The following is a 15,676-nucleotide window of genomic DNA, read 5'->3' as shown; positions in this document are numbered from 1 at the left end:
TCCTGTAGACGGCACCAGTTTGACAGAAACAAACTTTTCTCTCCATCTCTTTGTTCCCAGTGTGAACATGGCAGGAAAACCTGGGCACCGCTGTAAGATGTCCATAAGCTAGTAGACTCCAGGATGCCCTGTTCTTGTTTGTGCTTTGCTCGAATTGCAAACACGTCCAATCCCTTGACAGCTCCAAGCTCTGCTGCTCTGCAGCCTTTTCTCACATTAGACAGCACGCCACAGGAGACAAGGATTAGCATGCATGAGTATTTCTTCACTTTCTGTCTCCCTTTCTACCTTTTACTCTCTTTTTTTCAGTTATCCAACCATCAACCACCTCGTGTATCTCCCTCTCTCTGTCTGCCACTTTTTGTACCTCTATCCCTTTTTTATTCTTTCATTTTGTCCTTTTTTTAACTCTCCTCTCTTTACTCACTCTCCACTCTGTGGTGGCTGAATGATGTTGAGTGACGTTTAGCAACTCTTCAGCCACTGGGGAAAGCTTTGGGAGAGCGCCCGTTCTTTTTAGAGCGTCCGCGATGCTCCCCAACAAATGGTGACACTAAGACGAAACATAAGCTGGCAGCCGGCGTGTAAACCATTCAACTCTCTAGACCTTGGACGGGTTCTTTCTTTACTCTGCTCCATAAGTCTCATTCCCTGCTCCTTTCACTCTCTCCTGGCATCCAGATGGGAGAATAAAACCATCCTTCTTTTTACTTCTACAGGAGGAAGGAGGCGCAACCTGAAGGCTTTTGAGTTATTGCACCGTCTACGCCCACGACTCCCCATCCGCCCTCCTCCAGTACCTCTCTGATTTTTAAGTAAGTCGCTTAATTAAAGACATGTAAACTGATTTTTTTCCCTCCTGGAATAACTGTGCCCCCACATAGATGATTAAAACTTTACTTCTTTAGTTTTGGTATTAACTGTCATGACCAGAACCGCCCTGAATCCCTGCTTTAAATCACAGTCCTCCTCTCACCTTAGTGGAAAGGATTCATTTTCCAATCCACTTGCTCTCTGTGTGATTAATTCTGCTTGAATTGTGAGGGAGGCAATTGTTATTTCAAGTAATTTTAGGTATTGCTTAATATTCAATAGTTACCCTGGGCCATGCTTCAGACACTCTATCAAGTACAAATCATGAAAAATAAAAAGCTGGTAACAAGCTCAGCAAGCAAGTGGAGGAAAAGTAAAGAAAAAGTGAACTTCTTGCATTTCATGTTGGCAATTAAATCACACGAACTTTGGGTATCTGTTGGTTTTTATCATCTAAATTAATCAAACTATGACCTAACCTTGCATAGCAGATGGATACGCCTGTTTCCGTGTTTCTCACTGGTGAATCCATGTTGCAAAGCTCCCGTCTGAACTGTTTGGGCCTGGTTAGAAAGTGACAGGACCAGTCAGCTGTACTTTTGGATGCGGCGGAGTCGTGACGTAAGCATGCAGCCGACAAGAGGCTGGTGCAATTATGGTGGAAGCGCCAGTTTTATCAGAACTTGACGAAATTTCGTCGGTAAAGGAATAACAAAGAACAGCATTGAGTTGTTTTCTTTTCAAAAACAACAAAAGTCGTGTACTGACATGTCTACAGTCGCCATGGTTCCCGTTATACAGTTTCCTGTGGAGTTTAGTCCTTGGCAGCGGCTACGTCTCGTTTTGTTGCTCTGATAGGCCCGTAAAGATGTGGCAGACAGAACCTTCAATCACCCTCCGAGTTTTTTTTTCAAAGTCTCTTCCCTTTCCCAAACACTGTATGAATGGTTTTCCAGATGGATGTGTGAAACAAATCCATTTGGCGTGCCAGGCTAACTATGACCCGGGTTAAGGTAAATGGTCAAAACTAGATGAAGTTGAACAACGTGACTCCTGTCCTTTAGCTGCGTTGAGCCATCAGTGAAGTTTGAACCAGTGGTTCTCGTCGTGTTTAATCTCAGGACAAACCACTACCAAGTTTCTGAACACTTTAAGGAGTAAATTCAATAGTTGAACACAGAAACAGAAAAAACAGTTGTGTTAAAAGCATGTAATTACAGAAGCCCTGGGCGGACATGCAATCGTACATTTTGCTTCACATTCCCATGATAGCGTTTACTGTTTAGGTGCTCAGGAGAGACATCTACATCAACACACAGAAAGACTTCCAAACACTGTCGTCTGCACTAACAAGTCCAGGATTGACTGTCTCACTTCACACTGTTGTGTTACTCAGACTTTCATCAGGTTGATGATTGAGTACCCAATTATTGTGAAGCACTGGATCTGCAAGTGCAGACGGCAGTATGTAATAGTCCTGGTTTGTTGTTTTTTAAAAAAGATATATTCACACCTAGAAGTGGAAATCCAAACCCTGGGTATGTAGAAACCTGGCTCTGTATTTTTCAGAACCCAGGAATCACGAACCTCGTGTAATTTCATGCAGGATATAGTAGTCATATGTTCAGCCATGATCAGCTGATGGCCCACCGAGCCCAATTATCACCTCCCAGCATCCACAGCCAATCACAGCTCTTTCTCTCAACACGGTAGTGTATTTAAATATGATGTAGTTCTCACAAATCCCAGCATGCGTTAATGCTAATGCACCATGCTGCTAGCCAGTGTTGGCCAGTGTTAATTTTGGCAGCTATTTTTAATTTTGATCTTAGTCTATAGATGAAATGTCTTTTAGTTTTAGTCACATTTTAGTCATTTCTACCCTTTTTAGTTTTAATCCAAGCATTTATTTTTCTACCTAAATCTGGTACCAAATCATGGTATTGTGTTCTCTGCACTCTGCCATGCCTGGGGTCCCTGCTTTATGCAGCTGAGAGGCAGAATAGCTACAGATGCATTGTTTTTTGGACAGATTTACCCACAGTGGAGAAATATCATGGATTTTGAATGTCCGACAAAAACAAAATTTAATTTTAGTCTAGTTTTAGTCATCTTGTCACAAACTAAAGTTACTTTTTGTCAGTTTTAGTCATCACAGCTCTACTTTAGTTAGTCTAGTTTTTGTCATGGAAAAAAGGCTGTCGACAAACATTTTTGGTCATAGTTTTAGTCGATGAAATTAACACTGCAGCTGGCAAAGCTTAACCTCCTCCACCTCGGCCTCCTCCTTTATAGTATAAAGCTTGCTACACCGTCATATTCAGATTCATGCTACTATGGATTTATTGCCTCTGAACTCGTCTTATTGTATGTGATGTAACCTTAGTTTTATTAGTTTTGGGATTTCCTCTTGTGGAACCAATAAAGGATTATCTTATATTATTAGTTTAACATGCATAGACATAGACACATGTGCAGCACTGTGCAGAACATTTAGGTATGTTTGGGCCAAAAATTAAAGCTGAACTTAGGCATGTACTAACAAGTAAATCTGCCTGAGGGAACCTGTGGGAGGGAAAGGGGATCAACACAACCCAGGTCATGCTCTGGATGCCCTTGCATATCACCAGAGATATGGGAAAATAATCTGTTGAAAAAAATAACAACATCCACACCTTTAAGGTGGAGTAAGGGATGGATGTGCTGCCTAGGCCACTGTCCAGGCAGGTAGTATGGTTAACACAAGTCCCTGGTTGTGCTGTGGATGTCCCAAGGGCCCTAAAACCGCCTGGTGAAAAGGCCCAGGCAGGAAAAATGCTGTTGAGCTGGACCTTGGCTGCTGAGTGACTAGTTCATTCTATCTACTATTGATTAAGCTTAGCATTAGTTCACGGAAACCATACCCCCACTTACAATCAGCTGTTACTCAGCTTATACCAATTATTTCCTTTCAGCACCCACAGCCAATCACATCTCTTTCTCAACACAGCGGCATCTGTGAATATAACCTACTTCTCACTAATTCCTGCGTGGATTAATGCTGGTGCACCATGCCGCTGCTGATGGCAAAGCTTTACCTCCTCCACCCCAGCTGCCTCCTTATAGCATAAAGCAGTTGTGCTTTCATATTCAGATTCATGCCATCATTGATTAATTGCTTTTGAGCAAATTTTATTGCATTCAATATACATTTTTGAATTTGTTGAATTGAATTTGTTGAAAAATACTCAAGATGAGAAACATAATAATCACATTTACATTGTGATCACAATATTGGGGAAAAAACTGCAATTACATTATTTTCGCACATCGTTCAGCCGTAGAACAGATCACTACTATTATCCCAACTTGTCTGATGATGACTGGTTGCTGATCAATCCTAGGGCTTATCACTGTATCTGATTGGCTTTTTAGGATGTTGTTTCATTCTTCACTGTACAATCTCCCTGCTACATAAGCTCATGCTTGAGCAACCTCATATTAGGCTTCAGCAGGTCTGCTGTCCAACCTTTTATTACTGATGCCCCATTATCTGAGCAGCGCCTCTCAGACGCTTTAAAACCAGGTTGATAACAAGGCCTGCCATTTAAAAGGCCACAGTTTTCTCACCATGTCACGTCTCATTACAAACCAGTGTGAAAATTTGTTTACAGCCCTCATCTGCCCTCCGAGCCCTCTTCTCAAACCTGAATCTAAAAAGCCCTTCAAAGAAACGTCTCTAGATGTTTCCACATTAGACTGAAGTGCTCTTAAAGTCTATATACTCCTTCCTTGCTACCTCCTATGCTGTTTTTTTTAGCTAGATCAATCTTGTTTCTGCACAATTGCACAGATTGTAATCTAAAAAAAAAAGCTGAAATAGAGCCATTCATCACAGAGTAAACAGCGTAACAGAAGGGCAGAGAGAAGACGCAGGAGAATGTTAAGAGAAACGGCTCGGGGTAAAGAGAGCAGAAATGAAATTGCCACTAAAAAGCAAAGCGACCACGGCAGACAGAAGTCAACGAAAACCCTCCGCCGTCGCCTGCTCTCCTCGCCATGATGTGACATTTAAGAAGGGGGTGTCTTGTCTTCGTGGGCCTAATTAACATTCCACAACATGCCAGCTGGGGACGGACACCCTGCCAGCGCCGGTCCTCGTTCCAGCCTCACTCCTGTTTGTCCGTGAAGTTCTTTTACTTCCTTTTGAAATGTAAGCGGCTCAGTCACTGTCCCCTCCTGCCCTGAGGTCTTTATTGTGCTACCAAGCACACGGGGCTCTGCCAGTGTCCCTGCAAATGTTCCTCTGTGGTCAGTCTATTTGCCATTGCCAGAGGTGTCAGGCGGCGGTAACCATGGCGACTGTGTTAGGTCCAGAATCGTTGGAGGTGTTGGAGCCCCCTGGGTGTAGCACTGATCTAACTACAAGAATCAGCCGTGCTCTTTGCACTTTCTTTGCCAGGTCTGTTGCGGTCCTGTGACGGATGTCAAAGAAATATTTCACAAGCTCACAACCTAATCTCAGGACTGCAGTGCATGCTGGGAAATGATTTCCATTCTTACAGCACGCTGAAAAACCTCTTCCTATACAATTTTGGTGACATCTTTCCCTGAATGGACATTGTAAGCTGTTTCATTGTGCAGCACCTCTCAGAGAGGTGTGGAATCCTGCAGGTGGTTGTGACATCTTTCTAGAAACTGTTGATGAAGTCTGACAAGTAGTGAAAGTCATTCTAACTTCTCTTTTGCAACTTTTAATTTAAAACTCCAGACTGCTGCTGCAAGTGAGGACAAGTGCACCAAAGGATTGCTCTCAGAAAAGACCAAGTTGATGTTCAGAGCCGGATGTTTTATGAGCTGGCTACAGGAAGTCTGGCTTTTGTTGAGAGTGATGCTACAGACGAGGGGAGTCTGACATTTAAATTAGCAGAATTCGATATTTAGCTCATTTTAAATGCCAAATTTCCTCCCTAAATTTCAGAGTCAGACACATTTCTGCTTTTTGTGGACTGCTGTCTAGAAGCATCTAATAATTGCAGCATCTGAGAATAAAGAGCGCTATGATGAGCAGGATGATAGGTTAAAGGGAAAAACTCACAGAGACAGAGACAACAAAGACAGCGGTGTTATTGCTGCTGCTATGCTACTCTATTAGGTTATAAGTTGAGTCATCAATGCTTTCCTCTGTCTTTTTACAAGAGCAGTGTCGTTACACTCTTATTCAATAAAACTTAATCTCTGCTTCCTGTCCCAAAGTGGACAGGAAGTAGGGATTTACACTTGTGTCCATTGGCAGCTTGAGCAGCACCCACAGCCCCAGTTTCTGGGTGCTTCTTTATTGGTGCTTATTAGTTCTGTATTGCAAAATACAACTTTTACCTCCCTCGATAGTGCCCTTCCTGTGTGGTTTAAATAGGCATTTATGTCAATATTTCGTAAGTATGCAGGGCCGCGTGGTGGTGCGACAGCTAGCACAGTCGCCTCACACCAACAAGATTCCTGGTTGAATCCTGATGGGCCTTTCTTTATGGAATTTGCTTTTCTCACCCATGCATGCAGTGATTCCCCATGGGTGATGGACTGCCAACCTGTGCAGGGTGTACAGCACTATGCCCCTAGCCCATTGTGAATTCTGGGATTGATGAGAGAAGTCTACTTTCACTTCCTGCTCTCCAGAGTGACCACGCCCACTTCTAGGTAAAAGCAAGCCCTAAGACTGAATAGTAGTAAAAAGTGAACATTGCATTGGGTTTTGTGCCTCAAAAACAAACAAAAAAAACAACTCCATTTTGAATATATTTTTTGTCTTCAGTGATGATGGAGTGTAAAAGAAAAGCTCTGTGGTTATGAGGTGAAACTAGAGAGGATTGAAGTGGTCAAATGTGTGACCAGTGTCAATGTCCTTCTGACTAAAATCCAGTGATTGATCTGGAACTAAAGTCAACCTGTCTGTTAACAGATTCCTCATGCATTCACTGGCATATTTCCTACAACTTTTTAAAAGTTAAGATCCAACTGGTTTAACTTAGATGAAATACATACATCAGGTTTGTCATGTCAGTTTAAGACTGTTCTGGTCATAAGATGGACTGGTTTATCCAGTTTGATGGAGTGAGTCTGTTTATTTATTTATTTCTTTATTTATTGTTGTTTTTCTGGGGAATTCTGCCTCATTTTGATAGGAAAGCTGAAGAGAGAATGGAAATATGGGGGGAGGGAGTTGGGAAAGACATGCACCAAACTTGCACTGTCTAAGAAACAGTTTTTATTGGATGTTAAATTCTGGGACAAGCCCTCATAATTGTTTGTACTTTTTTGTACTGTTTTGGATTACTCAAAAGGTAGACAGTTAAAGTTCTTCATATCACATGTGCTTGTAGTACAAAGGGTGCTGAAACCAAATATAAGTACCTATCTAAGAAATAAAACTCAGTGTAAGTTCATGCAGGACACGGTAGTCATACACCAAGCCATGATCAGCTGACAGCCAGTTGATCCTAATTATCGCCTCCCAGCTCCCACAACCAATCACAGCTCTTTCTCTCAACAGCGACATCCTTCTCACTAATCCCTGCTTGCATTAATGCTGATGGGTCACGATGCTGTTGGCAAAGCTTAACCTCCTCCACCCCAGCCTCCTTCTTTATAGCATGAAACTTGTTGCACTCTCATATTCGGATTTGTGCTGCTATTGGTTTTGAGCTAATTTTATTGTTTTTAGTATGCATTTTCATAAGTGTATATGCATATAGTGGTTTCTCCCTGGAAAGTCAAAACATGCTGCTTGACTAACCTAGGGAGCATCTTTTCAGCAGAGCCTTTACTGTCAAGTAAAACTGTGTATATACAGTACTGTGCAGAAGTTTTAGGAATGTAGAGTGCTAACGGTTCTTCACAGGTCCTGATGTTTCACAACCCCGGCCTGAAGAGAGGAGGGAGGGCGGCCAGAGTCAGTGTCGACACATTTGACGTGTGTGTGTCGCTCAGCAGCCAAGGTTGAGATTGACAGCATTTCTTTTGTCCAGGTCTTTGCACCCCTGGTAATCCGCCCAGCAACCACCAACAGTTTTTAGGTGCCTAGAACATACACACGACAACCAGGGGGATGTGGCAACCCTCCTACCCCCCTAACAGTACCCTAGGCTATATTTAAAGGGATACTTCAACATGTTGGCAAATTCACCCATTGCCGTAATCCCTGTAGTCTTAGGAGTAGGTTCATTACTGTTAGTTGTCGGTGCAAGCTGTTTTTAGATCGACGGGGCTGATATGCCAGCTGCTTAGCTAACACTACGGAGACATATGGTATTTCCGGGTTTCCCTCATCAAACTCATCAAATGCACAATTAACAACTCCAAAATGCCCTCGTGGACAAGTTGTAACCTGCACATTCACCACACTATGAAATAATCATGGAACATTACGAGACAGAGATGTTTTAAAGGTAAAGGCAAAGCCGAAACTACACTCCAGACATGGCTGCTGGGCGGAGTGATTCCAAAAGCGTACGTGCAGGTACTTCCGTCAACTAAACTTGAACAAAACAACCAGCCGATGATACTCCAGGTGAAACCAAGTAACTACGGCACTGCCTGAGGTGTGCAGTATCACTCTGCCCAGTGGTTTACTCAAGAAAATAGTTCAGAGTATTTGCTTTATGTGTTGTAATGTTACCTAATTTTACGTGATTATTTCATAGCGTGGTGAATGTGCAGGTCACAACTTGTCCACGAGAGTGCTTTGGAGTTGTTGGATTGTGTATTTGATGAGGGAAAGCCAGAAATACCATATGTCTCCATAGCGTTAGCTGAGCAGCTCGCATCTCAGCCCCGTCGATCTTAAAACAGCTTGCACCGACAACTAAAGGTAACGAACCTATTAGTAAGACTATGGGGATTATGGCAATGGGTGAATTTGCCAAAATGTTGAAGTATCCCTTTAAGCGCCACATCTTCCCATAACTCCGCCCTAAAGCTGTGGTTTTGTTTTATTTTCATCAGGTTATTTTCCCATGCCCTTGATAATGTACAAGGACATCCACAGCATAACCTGGGTTGTGCCAATCCTCCTTCCCGCCCGATGGGGCCCTAAGATGGGCGTACCTGCCATTACACACCTTACTTCAGCCTCAAATTTCGGCCCAAACGTGCCTAAAACTTCTGCACAGTACTGTACATTTTGCAATAAAATGATTAAATTTATGATGAGAGTCTTCCTGACTGAAATAGTTTTTGCTGGACATCAAGATTAAGGAACAGCACTCCAAATTTTCATTGCACATTGCATGTGAAAATTGGGGATAAGCCCTCATTATTGCTTTATTTTGAAAGACATTTGAAAGACATGCACCAAACTTGTGCCCTGTTAATTTTTTGATGTCACAATGCCAAACCTTTTACAGAAATGTCACAGTTGTTGTGTTGATGGATTTGGATTCTTTATAACAGTTTAACTTTTTTTTTTTTTCATATTCCAAGCTATAAATCCCTAAGACCCCGTCTTTCCTATTTACCGACATTCATTTTGACAGATTGTTTTCACCTAGACATGGGTAGGGTTAATACATAGTGAATGGATAATCAATATCCTACCAGCCTAGCAGCTAACACAGTGTGTATGTGAGCCAGGATAACACAAGTATTAATTTACAAAGATTTTGCTTGATTTTGCATTGCTAAGAATACAAAAAAGTAGGCTGACCTTTTGCTCTGCATTCATACTCTGCATTTGTGGATGCAGCCGGTGCAGGAATTACTGTAAACAGTCTGGAAGTCTGTGTGATGATGCTTCTTCTAAATCACTGAACTGCTGTAAGCTGTGTCTTGTGTTCTGTAATCAACCTAAATTTGTAGAACATGCATGCCTACAGGGATGTGATTGGCTGATCAACTGATAACATCTGTGAATGATGTTTCACTAAAGGCTTTAATCATGATAGATTAAAAGATCTAACATGCTACTTTTGAAGCACATTCCTAGAAATGTTTTTAGTTACATAAGTCTGTATAAAAATCTTATTTTACTGTGTCTTTTTATGCAGCTGGCAAACATTTTTATTTCCAGCAGTGATCTTTGGACCTCCACCAAATGATGCAGCGTGAGGCTGAATAGGAGAATTGATTCAGAATTCTCCAAAATAACCAGAAATAGAGCCCATAAATAGGCCTCCCTCTGGTCAGTAAATGTGCGCATGTGCTCTATTGTGACTTATTCATCATCACCTCGGTGTTTGGCTGCTTATCAGCAACACAGGCGAGTATCGAGCTCGCAGAGATGACAGAATTGCAGGGCTTGCTGTGCCGGTCTGAATCTCTGAGGCTGGAACAATAGACGATGAAAATGAGAGTGTCAGTGCGGGGTTGGGGGGGCGTTGTCACTCGTGTGAAAGAGAGATGCCACACAGAGCTGAGGCTGAAAGTGGGACAGCTCTCAGAAGGACATGGAGACAAGGGGCCGAGATAACCAGTCTACACTTCTAGAAGCCAGTGGTACGGGGAGATCTTTCAAAGTCTGATTCAGCAGTCCTCTCTGGTTCAGGCTTCAGGCCATGCCTTTTTTGATAAATAATAAGCGTGATGGTTTTGATGCTGGGGCCCCCTCCTTCACTGTCAGTTTAAATGAAACTCCGATTCGGATTATGTGCCTTTGTGCTTTGGCACATCTCACTGTAGGTGGAGTTTTCTCCCACTGGTGGTAAATCCCAGTGACATTTCATCGTCTTTGATATCCTTGATTGTGTACTCCACCTCAGCAAAAACACAGCCTCTGAGAGCGTGCAGGTCTCTGTGGACCGTCTCCACTGATCAATTCCTCAGCCCATCTGTCTGCTGGGCTTATTCACAGAGCTGCACAGTAGGAGAGACCAACCCTCGCCGCAGGAGTCTTCATTAAAGCGATCCCACCCCCCCTCCTCTTCTTCCTCCTCCTCTTCAGGCTCTCCCCAGGCCCGAGCAAAGTTAATGAGAAGATTCGATCAGCTGAAACCCCCTACTCTCCTCATCTTTGTCCTCTGTCCCAGCCGCTGTCTCTCTCCCACGTCAGCCTCAGACTGCTTCACATGGTTGATCAGTGGCCAGTCAGCCCTGACATGTACTCCCACCGCAAACCTCAGACGTCTTAAAATGCCTTCAGACCACTTTTTGGATACATCTAGTGGTGGTGGGGGCACGGTTTATCACAGATTGACCTTCCCAGGCTGGCTAGACACTGGACAATTCTCAAAGATTATTTGATTTTAAAAACATGGGTGACATTGACAAAAGGGCAGTTTCAACCAATTTTAGTGTTATATTCCTCAACCAGACAGTCAGACCACACACCTGCTGCTATAGTTACAGTTTCTCATTACAGATTCTACAGAACAAGGCCCCACAGGAACTTGGGTAATAAAACACAATTTTCTAATAAACAAACACATTTTCAGGATGATCAATCAACCAATCAGGGAGATCTGTTAACTGGCTCAGCACTTGTGTTGTTGATTCCACACGCTGCTCTTCTTCTTCAATGCTCACTTATGTCCACTGTCATGCTTTTGAAGTATTTAACATATGGTGACTCTTCCTGGTCTGCTTGTTGTTATTGGGCATTGCAAGATTGCAGTTGGAGGTAGTCCGTTCTGGACTTGTGAATGTTAAAGGTGTTTGATATTGCTCAAAATTGGAGAGGCTGGGACTTGATCTGAACCCAAATTCAGGCCATAAATTGTCTAGTGTGTAGCCAGTCTAGAGGTACATTTCCACCAAGGTAGTCTGGTTTGGTTCGGTACAGTTTGGTATGGTATGGTATGGTAAATGTTGGTCTTGCTTGCATTTCCAACCAAACCCTTACTAGGAGGGGGATGTGATGTGAGAAACAGGATTCTCACAGTCAACACCGTGTCTTATCTCCAACCTTTAGGGTCTGATAGGTACACATGGTACCCCAACAGAAAGGGTTCCAAAAACTTAAGATGATACAGATCAGTCATTATGGTACCTTTCCTAAGTTTTGCCAATGGCAATGCAAACAAATACGTACCATACCAAACCAAGTAGAGTGGGACCACTTGGTGGTAGTGCACCCTCAGTTGGCCTTAATTGTGGATCCTAGTTGTTGCACGTTGCAAACTTGTAAAAGAAATGCTCTTGAACAGAATTAACATCAAGGTTGTGATCATTTTAAGAAACTAGCTTTTTAGCCAACTGTTTAAAGTAAACTGATAATTCTTCAGCTTTAAATACATTTTGTTTCTTTGCATCTTTTTGGTCTGTAATGCTTCAGTTGTGTCACTAATCAGTAGTCTGTGATCTGTGGGCTAACTCCAGCAAATTCATTTTGTCTTTTTATTCTGAAAATTATTCTTGGTTTCTTTTTCTCAGACAACTAATTGTAGGAGATGTTTTTTACCTTGACTTGTTTCGACTGTCATCTGCAGTCTTCCTCAGAAGCGTCAGCTGATCGCTGTGGTGTGTCCTTATATGCTGTTCCCAGGTGTGGTCAAACTGACAGGTCTATCAGGGTGACCACGGCCCCCACTGCCCGATAGTCTCTGGAGGAGAGAGTCCCACGTGTGGGAGAGCATGAATGCTGAAAAAAGAAAGGGAACATCAGGAGTGCGAAAAGGAGACAGCAGAAAGACTCATGAGAACAGAAAAAGAAAAGGCAGAACAGGAAAATCTCAAATCAGCCGTATCAGACCACTGCAAAAGTCAAAATTACTTCATGGACTGGGACAACTCAAGAATAATTGAGTCAGAGAATAATAAGCACAAATGCCGGATTAAAGAAGTTATTGAAATCAGTCAGCCTGATAGACCTGTCAGGTCCTTCAGTTTGACCATGCCTGGGAAGAACAGCATATAGAGACATGTCACAGTGGTCAGCTGATGCTTCTGAGAAAGACTGCACGTCAGCTACTTTTAGGCCAAAATCAACTATTTTTATGCTATTTTCAGCTGCTTTAAGGCTACTTTAAGCTATTTTTTATCCTTTCTTGAGCTATTGAATGCCATATTCAGCTAATTTTATGCTATTTGTATGCTATTTTCAGCTATTCAAAGGCTACTTTCAGCTTTTTTAGGCTATTGTCAGCTTTTTGGGGCTACTTTCAGCTATTTTTATTATTATACAATTTTTTTTTTTTTTTTTTTTGCTATTTTCAGCTTTTTGTGCTTTAGGCAATTTTCAGTAGTTCTTCCACAATTCAGCTCTCAGCATCCATGCAATGTCAGCTGAAATTGCAATTTTGATCTAGTTTTGTTTGCTGGCCTAAAAAAGGGCTCACATAAAATTGAGTATCTCTAATTACTACAATCAGATAGGCATTTAAAGTTGAAAGTTACCCAGGTTGTATTTGTCAGTGTTAAATGATATGAAGCAGGACTAACCTGTTCCCAGTATAATTAAATAATGTCATGTGTCTTCAAGTGAATGTTGTTGCTGATGTTATTTCTACCACCTGGCAGAGATAAATAGCTGGAGCAGGTACATAGAAATAATTGGTTAAATTCAAAGATGCTGAACAGATTTCAAATTTAGATGCAAATTCATCCCCTATAAATCTCTGCATCTGCAGAGCAAACCCAGTGAAATCAGAGCCCCATCTCCTTTGAATATCTCTCTACCTGCTGTGCTCTTCTGTGTGTGGGAGTCGGGGGGCGTGATCGTACGGCTCTGTTGTTCTGCCAGAGAAATGGATTTGCGGTGATGGATGGCATCAGTGGCACCGTACAGGTCTCTGCCTGTTGCTGAATCACGGCTTTAAACAAATTTTGCGGGCACAGCGGAGCCGTTGTGCTTTGTGCCTGAGCTCAGGACCTGGCTCATCTAACGGCCCTGCTGAAGCTTGCATGCCAATTACCCTCAGAAAGCTGCCAAGAAGAGCAGGCAGAGCGAGAAAATAAAGAAGTATTTGCTCACTTGCAGAGGCAAACATTTAGCTTTAGTGTCCTTGTTATTCAGCGGTGGAGGTAGCAGGGGCGGTGCGCTGTGTAGTGTCCTACGGATGACCCTCTGAGTTAATGTGATTATAGTTGTCAGGGTAATTTTCCTTTCTTGTAAAGACTGTTGGCATAAGTGTACTTCTAATAGCAGCAATTTCTGCTTGATCCTCCACATCTCTGACATCTTAACCTCTTCTTGTGTTTCATAAGTAGTGTGTAGGCTTCAGATCTGTCTTCAAACTATTGAGCTCGCTGCACAAAATACCCTGTACGTGCGCTGCAAAGTAATACAACAACTCCACTGAAGGAATGTCAGGCTGAGGCGTTGAATTAATTCCACTTAAGACTTCCTGTCAAAACCCTTTCCTTTTTTAAATTGAACACACAAAGCCCCTGTGAATATTTCAATCGACACAAATAGACATTTAGGAAAGACACAAATCTCAGGAATACTAAAATTAGATGTTTGGGTGAATTAAAATTCTTATGATGGTTGGACACTGCTTTAGAATCAGTCAACCAGAACTAAAAAGAAAAAAAGTTTTACAAGATACTTGCTTGTTGGGTCGTGCAAACAGACATGATAAAGCATAAATTTAGATTAGTTACAAATCTGCACCATCCTGACTTGTTTTTGCATCTTTTTTACCTATTCAATGCAATTCAATCAAAGCAAAAATAAAATCTGGGGTAAAACGCCCCAGTTCAGAGCAAAGATTTGCATTGCAACTTTGTTGAGGTTTGGTGTTGTGTTAAGAATGTTTTCCTCTGTCAGTTAAAGAAGGATTGTTGGTAGGGCTTTTGGAAAATAATCTAAGTGCAATTTTTTTCCCCCAATATTGCAATTTGGATTTGCAGTTATTCCTTATTGTTCCTTTCTTTTATTCCTAAACAAGGGCTGAACAATTCTTTAAAAATATCTAATTCTGATGATTTTGACTCATATTGAAAACTGGATATGAACTGTTGCATTGAAGGGTTTTTGCATTTTCATATCTTTTAAGAAGAAGTATAAAAATGAAGGGGATTTTTGAACTTGAATGATTGCATATGTCATGCAACATCTCTGCTGCAAAAAAGTTTAAAAATGCTATTTTGACACAAAATTTCAGGTCAAAGAAATACTGCATCTGCGGTTTGAAAATTGCAGCAGGCCATATTGCGATTTAATCTAATTTTTGATTAATTGCCCTGCCCTAATTGTTGGAATATGGCAGTGATCATCAAGTAGCGGCCCGGGGGCCACATCAGGCCTGGCACAGCTTCCCATCCGGCCCCCAGAAGATGATAAGAAAAATCAGAAATTGTGCAGAGGAAAACACATTGTGGCTGAACAATTTGCAAAAAAAACTCTAATTGCGATTTTTCCCAAATATTGCGATTTAATTTGCGATTATTCTTGGGTTAATCTTATATATTTTTGATAAATTCAGACTTTAAATAATTCCATAGATAAGATCATGTGTATTGAAAACAATTAAATTATTTCCAAAGCAATTAATCCATAGTAGCATGAATCTGAATATGGGGGTGCAACAAGCTTTAAACTATAAAAGAGGCGGCTGGGGTGGAAGAGGTGAGGCTGGCTACCAGCTGATCACAGCCGGGGTGTAAATTTTATGAAGTAACGCTAGGTTTCATCAGTTTTAGATAGAATGAGCGAACTATTTCTGCTTGTATTGCAAATGTAATGTCATTTGCTTCATTTGAGGGCATTATCATTTTTATGTCACTCATTTTGATGAAGGAAAACATAAACAAAACAAAAAAAAGATGATTTTTGTAAATCATTTTTTTAAAACTGACACTTGAATGTTTGCATAATGTGCATAAAATCTCTGCCACTGCAAAACATTTATTTATTAAACTGGTATGTTTCACATTTCAAGTTAACGAAATATTGCACCTTCTGCGATTTGAAAACGTCAGCAGGCCATGTTGCAATTTAATCTAATTTGCG

General features: G+C 41.7%; 1 protein-coding gene across 8 annotated transcripts in view; it reads left to right on the top strand.

Annotated features, from left to right (window-relative positions):
• The window catches only part of sema6e (sema domain, transmembrane domain (TM), and cytoplasmic domain, (semaphorin) 6E), a 355,217-nt gene that overhangs the window by 96,929 nt on the left and 242,612 nt on the right, over positions 1-15,676 (top strand). For 4 of the 8 annotated variants that reach the window (XM_041793577.1, XM_041793569.1, XM_041793572.1 and 1 more), the window contains one exon: positions 720-815. The exons of 3 other annotated variants lie outside the window; for them this stretch is intronic. The gene's annotated coding sequence lies outside the window, so the exon portion shown is untranslated. Of the gene's footprint in view, positions 1-719; positions 816-6,351; positions 6,490-15,676 lie in introns of all 8 variants that reach the window. One more of the 8 variants, XM_041793573.1, reaches the window with a different exon arrangement.

The sequence above is a fragment of the Cheilinus undulatus genome, linkage group 8 (assembly GCF_018320785.1).
Source record: "Cheilinus undulatus linkage group 8, ASM1832078v1, whole genome shotgun sequence".
Lineage (NCBI taxonomy): Eukaryota > Metazoa > Chordata > Actinopteri > Labriformes > Labridae > Cheilinus > Cheilinus undulatus.
The sequence above is the reverse complement of the archived record's forward strand: the minus strand, read 5'-3'. Positions and strand labels throughout refer to the sequence as shown.